An 8,324-nucleotide genomic window follows, 5' to 3' on the forward strand; every position below is an offset into this window, starting at 1 on the left:
TAAATTAATGTTCAATAGGGCGAAACCTTACAGAACGTTCAGATAGAAATGTATTGTGAAGAACAGATAGAACTGTCTGTCAGGTAGAACAGGGAATCGTGTCAGCTCTATACAATACATTTCTATCAGCAATGTTCAGAACATTTCACCTCACTGAATACACCCTGTTTGTTCAGGTTCAGTGTCCACCCAGCACATCAGTACAAGAAGCCCCATAGGGGGCAGCTGCTGGATACACTAGTTGAGCAGGGTGACCATCTGGAAGGATCCCAACAAGGACTTTTCATTTCTTGGACTGTGCTTTCGTCTTCACGACAGCCAAGGTTTATTGTTTGGTATATCTGCCAACACAGCCTAATTCTGGCACCAATGCCACTGTTATTAGACAAGATATTTACTTGACGTGTTTGTGGGTGGAGAGAACATTATCACCATGCAGACTAAATGTTTATGACATTAAGTTATTTTAATGTGCAACAATGTAATATGTACACCTGCAGGGCCGGCTCCAAGCATAAGTGACCAGTGTGGTTGCTAAGGGGGCCCCCGGGGTTGCTAGGGAGATTCAGTCAGGGTCTCAACTTACTGTTAAGAGTTACAATAGTGTAATAAGGTGCAAGTTATACATGTGGTTATGCATCAGCAGTTTTTCTCTTGTTATGTCAGTCACTGACAATCACTCAACTATGCATGTCAGCTAACATTTACATTTAAGTCATTTAGCAGACGCTCTTATCCAGAGCGACTTACAGTTTTTAGATTGGTAAGTTATTCTAGCCAGCTATCTATACTTGTAGTAATCATGGCCAAATACCGACCCGACATGTAGGGCACGTGCAGAGGACCCCTAAACTCCAGGGGGGCCCCTATCGATTTTGTTAAACAATCTCACTCAGATATCATTAACATGGCATAAGTCATGGCAAAATTTGTAGAATTGCGAGAAATTTGTTTAAAAGAGCAAAAAAAAAGTATCTCTGCCCCATAGAACTGCTTTAAAACTGCAACATTTCTCTACATGTTGTTCAGTACAAACCATTCCGCAACATAGCAAACGTTCAAGTGAACTAAACGCAACTCATGTGTTTAAATGTTTGTTGAATAGTGCAGTTGGGAGTTGGAGGTCAGCAAGGAAAGACCTGTTTGTTGAATAGTGCAGTTGGGAGTTGGAGGTCAGCAAGGAAAGACCTGTTTGTTGAATAGTGCAGTTGGGAGTTGGAGGTCAGCAAGAAAAGACCTGTTTGTTGAATAGTGCAGTTGGGAGTTGGAGGTCAGCAAGGAAAGACCTGTTTGTTGAATAGTGCAGTTGGGAGTTGGAGGTCAGCAAGGAAAGACCTGTTTGTTGAATAGTGCAGTTGGGAGTTGGAGGTCAGCAAGGAAAGACCTGTTTGTTGAATAGTGCAGTTGGGAGTTGGAGGTCAGCAAGGAAAGACCTGTTTGTTGAATAGTGCAGGTTGGGAGTTGGAGGTCAGCAAGGAAAGACCTGTTTGTTGAATAGTGCAGTTGGGAGTTGGAGGTCAGCAAGGAAAGACCTGTTTGTTGAATAGTGCAGTTGGGAGTTGGAGGTCAGCAAGGAAAGACCTGTTTGTTGAATAGTGCAGTTGGGAGTTGGAGGTCAGCAAGGAAAGACCTGTTTGTTGAATAGTGCAGTTGGGAGTTGGAGGTCAGCAAGGAAAGACCTGTTTGTTGAATAGTGCAGTTGGGAGTTGGAGGTCAGCAAGGAAAGACCTGTTTGTTGAATAGTGCAGTTGGGAGTTGGAGGTCAGCAAGGAAAGACCTGTTTGTTGAATAGTGCAGTTGGGAGTTGGAGGTCAGCAAGGAAAGACCTGTTTGTTGAATAGTGCAGTTGGGAGTTGGAGGTCAGCAAGGAAAGACCTGTTTGTTGAATAGTGCAGTTGGGAGTTGGAGGTCAGCAAGGAAAGACCTGTTTGTTGAATAGTGCAGTTGGGAGTTGGAGGTCAGCAAGGAAAGACCTGTTTGTTGAATAGTGCAGTTGGGAGTTGGAGGTCAGCAAGGAAAGACCTGTTTGTTGAATAGTGCAGTTGGGAGTTGGAGGTCAGCAAGGAAAGACCTGTTTGTTGAATAGTGCAGTTGGGAGTTGGAGGTCAGCAAGGAAAGACCTGTTTGTTGAATAGTGCAGTTGGGAGTTGGAGGTCAGCAAGGAAAGACCTGTTTGTTGAATAGTGCAGTTGGGAGTTGGAGGTCAGCAAGGAAAGACCTGTTTGTTGAATAGTGCAGTTGGGAGTTGGAGGTCAGCAAGGAAAGACCTGTTTGTTGAATAGTGCAGTTGGGAGTTGGAGGTCAGCAAGGAAAGACCTGTTTGTTGAATAGTGCAGTTGGGAGTTGGAGGTCAGCAAGGAAACACCTGTTTGTTGAATAGTGCAGTTGGGAGTTGGAGGTCAGCAAGGAAAGACCTGTTTGTTGAATAGTGCAGTTGGGAGTTGGAGGTCAGCAAGGAAAGACCGGTTTGTTTTTATTGTTTTGTTGCAGTTTCACCTTAGCGACAGTCGGATGTGATGTGAACAGGCAAAAGCGGTGAGGGAGGAGCGCCCTTCTTAAATCTAACAGTAATCTGCACCCCTCATGTTGTCAACAAGGCAACGTGATTCATTGTTCAGAAACATACAACATCTCTTTTCCATAAAATATGTTTGAATTTTCAAACTAGTTTTCATTGGGAAGGCAGATAAATCTTTTTTTTTTTGTATGTAAAAACACAGAATTGTACTCATCACTCCACGTGCTTAATTAATTCACTTTTGTTTTGAGACGACTTCGCTTCCATGAGGATGGGCTGTCCAGAACAGGAGTTGAAGGCCCCTGATATACTGTTATTAACTGCCAGACATTATTAAGCAGTTGAGCAAACTATCATTATTAAATTAATTGTACATATTTGATGTATTTTGGCATTGCATAACAACTCTTGATCCAATACATTTCAAGGTGCTTTAAACAACACAGTCTGTGCTCGCAAAGTAGTTTTTTAACCACAGACAGGAGTTTGCCTGAGACACTCCAGAGCTTTGGCTCACCTCAGCATTTTCTTTACATGATTCAATCCATTCAAATGTCACAGCCAATAAAAATCTAAATCTGGAAATGAAATGTCACATACTTTGGCATGGATCCACAAAACAACCAGTCTTGGCTCGGTTCATTCAGATCTTATTTTTCAAGTCACATGTCTCTCTGTAAATCTATTATGGTGTCAGCAATGTGACTAATAAGGTCAAAATAATGTGCTGGCCTGTATCGGATCTCTCTGTGTTCCACGGCATAGGTTAGAGTGGCGTGTATTTTTTTTACCTTTATTTTACTAGGCAAGTCAGTTAAGAACAAATTCTTATTTTCAATGACAGCCTAGGAACAGTGGGTTAACTGCCTGTTCAGGGTTCAGGGGCAGAACGACAGATTTTGTACCTTGTCAGCTCAGGGATTTGAACTTGCAACCTTTCGGTTACTAATCCAATGCTCTAACCACTAGGCTACCCTGCCACGTATTCATGGATGCCAAGGGAAACCAGGCTTCTCCCTCCCAAAAAATTATCAATAAAAATATGAATTAACATATAACATAAATTATCTTTCGTCTCTCTGTGCTTTTACAATTTTCCTTCAACTTGCAAGAGGCTGAATGTATCTCACCGGAGAAAGCATTCGAGCGAAAAAGCGCCCCCTCTGTCTCTGTATGCGTAAGCCATCTATCTGATGCTGTCTGGTCAAAAAGAGTGTGGTAATGTTGCGACCCGTAGCATTGAATGCAAGGGGAAGCCAGCGAGCATTTGACCTCCCTTGATATTTCTTCTTCATACAATAATAGCCAATCAGCGTTGAGCTAAACTGAGTGAGTTCAAATGTGAATTGTCCTGGCGCACCAAAACAAAGTATCAACCTTTTAGTTGACACTGTATTAGACTAAGCACAGGTGAGTTAATGATGTTGAAATGTTGAAATGGTACTGGAATAGTGGAGAGAGGCAGCTTCTGTTTTCTTCGCGACTTGAGGTAATTTTCTGTGGTTCTAAATCAATAGTTGTTTAGTAGTCCAAAAATGTAGGAGAAATGAACTTGCTTGACCGTGCTGTAGGTCACGTACTTGTCTGTTACTGTACATGCGATATGCTTTGTCGACTCTACGGGACAGATGTTGCTCTCCGGTTTCATGGTTAAACAAAGGTGTGGTTGATTTTATTCTGCCGCTGTTTCTTCTTATTGTCTCGGTCTTAGGCCTGTATATCACGGTGGCAAAAGGCACATGAACTTCAACAGGTTATAGAGCAAACAATGCAATTATCACAACACATAGGTTGTAATATGACTTTTTGTTCCTGGCTTGGCTTCCCCAGAGATTTTACCCACTCGCCCCTGCTGATAGTGTCAGGGATTTCCTCCTCTTCTTCCGAAGAGGAGAGGCGAAAAGGATCAGAGGACCAATATGCGGCGTGGTAAGTGTCCATGGTTCTTTTAATACGTAAATGTACACATGAACACTACAAAACAATAAACATGGAAAACCTAAACAGTCCTATCTGGTGCAGAGACAGGAACAATCACCCACAAACACACAGTGAAACCCAGGCTACCTAAGTATGATTCTCAATCAGAGACAACTAATGACACCTGCCTCTGATTGAGAACCATACTAGGCCGAAACATAGAAATACCCCAAAACATAGAAAAACAAACATAGACTGCCCACCCAACTCACGACCTGACCGTACTAAATAATGACAAAACAAAGGAAATAAAGGTCAGAACGTGACAGATAGGTTATGAGGTCTTCACCTTTCAGCATGCAGTGTGAAGTCAATGCAGGACTAAATGTAAATATGAATCTAATACATTTACGAGGAGAAACACTTGGACACTTGTGTTGTTCAGAAAACTGTACAGATCTTTGGACAAACATACTAAATGGCGTAAAGGGCAGTTACAAGACGCCGTCAACAGTTTTACATATAGCTCTTATCAGTGACCTTCTTCAACCGTGGCCATGATCCAGAACTGGCTGTCAGAAATACATGCAGCCTGAAGTCGTTGAGGATTGCTTTATGACCCTGCCTCATAGAGATGGTATCAAACCTGCTGAGCTGTTCATGAAACTCCAAGTTGATCCCATAGAGTCGATAGCAGAGTTACAGGAAGCAAACTAAAGCAACAGATCATTTACAAGCCCAATATGTCCACGTTCATAAAAGGGTGTGTCAGAAATACAAAAATAAAACGCCGTAGGGGAGGGGAGAGAATTGAGAACCACTGACTTTAGTCAACCGTTCTCTATTGATACAAGGCCATACGTCTTTCACAAGACACCGTCAATGGCTATAATCATATAAAAATGTAATGGCATGACACAACAGATTAGATGAACTGGAATGACACTCTCACTCACTGCTGCACAAAAACAACTGCGAACAAACCCCACCCCAGATTTTTCGAAAGAGCCAACTCCTCTCTTTTCCATAAAATATATGTCAGAATTTTCTAAACTAGTTTTCACTGGGAAGGCAGATAAAGACTTCAGATAAAGCGATCAGTTTTGTATGTGAAAACACAGAATCCCACTCATTACTCCACATGTTAACCTATGTCAGTTTAGTATGTAAAAACACAGAATCCCACTCATTACTCCACATGTTAACCTATGTCAGTTTAGTATGTAAAAACACAGAATCCCACTCATTACTCCACATGTTAACCTATGTCAGTTTAGTATGTAAAAACACAGAATCCCACTCATTACTCCACATGTTAACCTATGTCAGTTTAGTATGTAAAAACACAGAATCCCACTCATTACTCCACATGTTAACCTATGTCAGTTTAGTATGTGAAAACACAGAATCCTCCTCATTACTCCACATGTTAACCTATGTCACTTTAGTATGTGAAAACACAGAATCCTCCTCATTACTCCACATGTTAACCTATGTCAGTTTAGTATGTAAAAACACAGAATCCCACTCATTACTCCAAATGTTAACCTATGTCAGTTTAGTATGTAAAAACACAGAATCCCACTCATTACTCCAAATGTTAACCTATGTCAGTTTAGTATGTAAAAACACAGAATCCCACTCATTACTCCACATGTTAACCTATGTCAGTTTAGTATGTAAAAACACAGAATCCCACTCATTACTCCACATGTTAACCTATGTCAGTTTAGTATGTAAAAACACAGAATCCCACTCATTACTCCACATGTTAACCTATGTCAGTTTAGTATGTAAAAACACAGAATCCCACTCATTACTCCACATGTTAACCTATGTCAGTTTAGTATGTAAAAACACAGAATCCCACTCATTACTCCACATGTTAACCTATGTCAGTTTAGTATGTAAAAACACAGAATCCCACTCATTACTCCACATGTTAACCTATGTCAGTTTAGTATGTAAAAACACAGAATCCCACTCATTACTCCACATGTTAACCTATGTCAGTTTAGTATGTAAAAACACAGAATCCCACTCATTACTCCACATGTTAACCTATGTCAGTTTAGTATGTAAAAACACAGAATCCCACTCATTACTCCACATGTTAACCTATGTCAGTTTAGTATGTAAAAACACAGAATCCCACTCATTACTCCACATGTTAACCTATGTCAGTTTAGTATGTAAAAACACAGAATCCCACTCATTACTCCACATGTTAACCTATGTCAGTTTAGTTTTGAGCCAATGTTGCTGTCGGCCAAAACGGGGCACCTGGCTCATGCACGAGAGGCACCCGCATCCCCCGGGGCCCTGGACATTAATAGAACTCTCTCACTGGTCTTTTAATCAATCACAACAGACAATTTCACATCAGATCCTTTTCAGAGATGTTCCGATTGGTCAAAAATGTTGGGGGGAAGAAATCTGAATTTGGCTGCCTGTCTAACATACTGAACCTGATTTCAAGTAATTCATGGCTAAATTGAAGATTATGATCATTTGATTTATCTGACGCTGCTGTGTTAGTGCTGGGGCGGAATAAAAGCCTGCACACCATGTGGATGGTCTGTCCAGAACAGGAGTTACAGGCCCCTGATATACTGTTATTAACTGGATGGTCTGTCCAGAACAGGAGTTACAGGCCTCTGATATACTGTTATTAACTGGATGGGCTGTCCAGAACAGGAGTTACAGGCCTCTGATATACTGTTATTAACTGGATGGTCTGTCCAGAACAGGAGTTACAGGCCTCTGATATACTGTTATTAACTGGATGGTCTCCAGAACAGGAGAGGCCTCTGATATACTGTTATTAACTGGATGGTCTTCCAGAACAGGAACACTGTCTGTTATTAACTGGATGGTCTGTCCAGAACAGGAGTTACAGGCCTCTGATATACTGTTATTAACTGGATGGGCTGTCCAGAACAGGAGTTACAGGCCTCTGATATACTGTTATTAACTGGATGGTCTGTCCAGAACAGGAGTTTTGATATACTGTTATTAACTGGATTGTCCAGAACAGGAGTTACAGGCCTCTGATCTGTTATTAACTGGATGCAGTCCAGATCAGGAGTTGAAGCCCCTGATATACTGTTATTAACTGGATGGTCTGTCCAGAACAGGAGTTTTATGTTATTAACTGGATGGTCTGTCCAGAACAGGAGTTACAGGCCTGATATACTGTTATTAACTGGATGGTCTGTCCAGAACAGGAGTTACAGGCCTTGGCTGGATGGGCTGTCCAGAACAGGAGTTACAGGCCTCTTTACTGTTATTAACTGGATGGTCTGTCCAGATCAGGAGTTGAAGCCCCTGATATACTGTTATTAACTGGATGGTCTGTCCACACAGTAAAAATCTAAATCCCCTGATAAATGTTATTAACTGGATGGTCTGTGGAGAGGCGGGGTCAGCTTACAGGCCTCTGATATATGTTATTAACATGACAGATCAGGAGTTGGCTGATATACTGTTTTATTTCCCAGAGTTCACTGATATCTAACTGGATGGTCTGTCCAGAAAGGAGTTACAGGTGATATACTGTTATTAACTGGATGGTCTGTCCAGAACAGGAGTTACAGGCCTCTGATATTGGATGGGCTGTCCAGAACAGGAGTTACAGGCCTCTGATATACTGTTATTAACTGGATGGTCTGTCCAGAACAGGAGTTCCAGGCCTCTGATATACTGTTATTAACTGGATGGTCTGTCCAGAACAGGAGTTCCAGGCCTCTGATATACTGTTATTAAGACTGTCCAGAACAGGAGTTCCAGGCCTCTGATTACTGTTATTAACTGGATGGTCTGTCCAGAACAGGAGTTGAAGACTGATATACTGTTATTAACTGGATGGTCTGTCCAGAACAGGAGT

The sequence above is a fragment of the Oncorhynchus keta genome, unplaced genomic scaffold, assembly GCF_023373465.1.
Source record: "Oncorhynchus keta strain PuntledgeMale-10-30-2019 unplaced genomic scaffold, Oket_V2 Un_contig_2122_pilon_pilon, whole genome shotgun sequence".
Classification (NCBI taxonomy): Eukaryota; Metazoa; Chordata; class Actinopteri; order Salmoniformes; family Salmonidae; genus Oncorhynchus; species Oncorhynchus keta.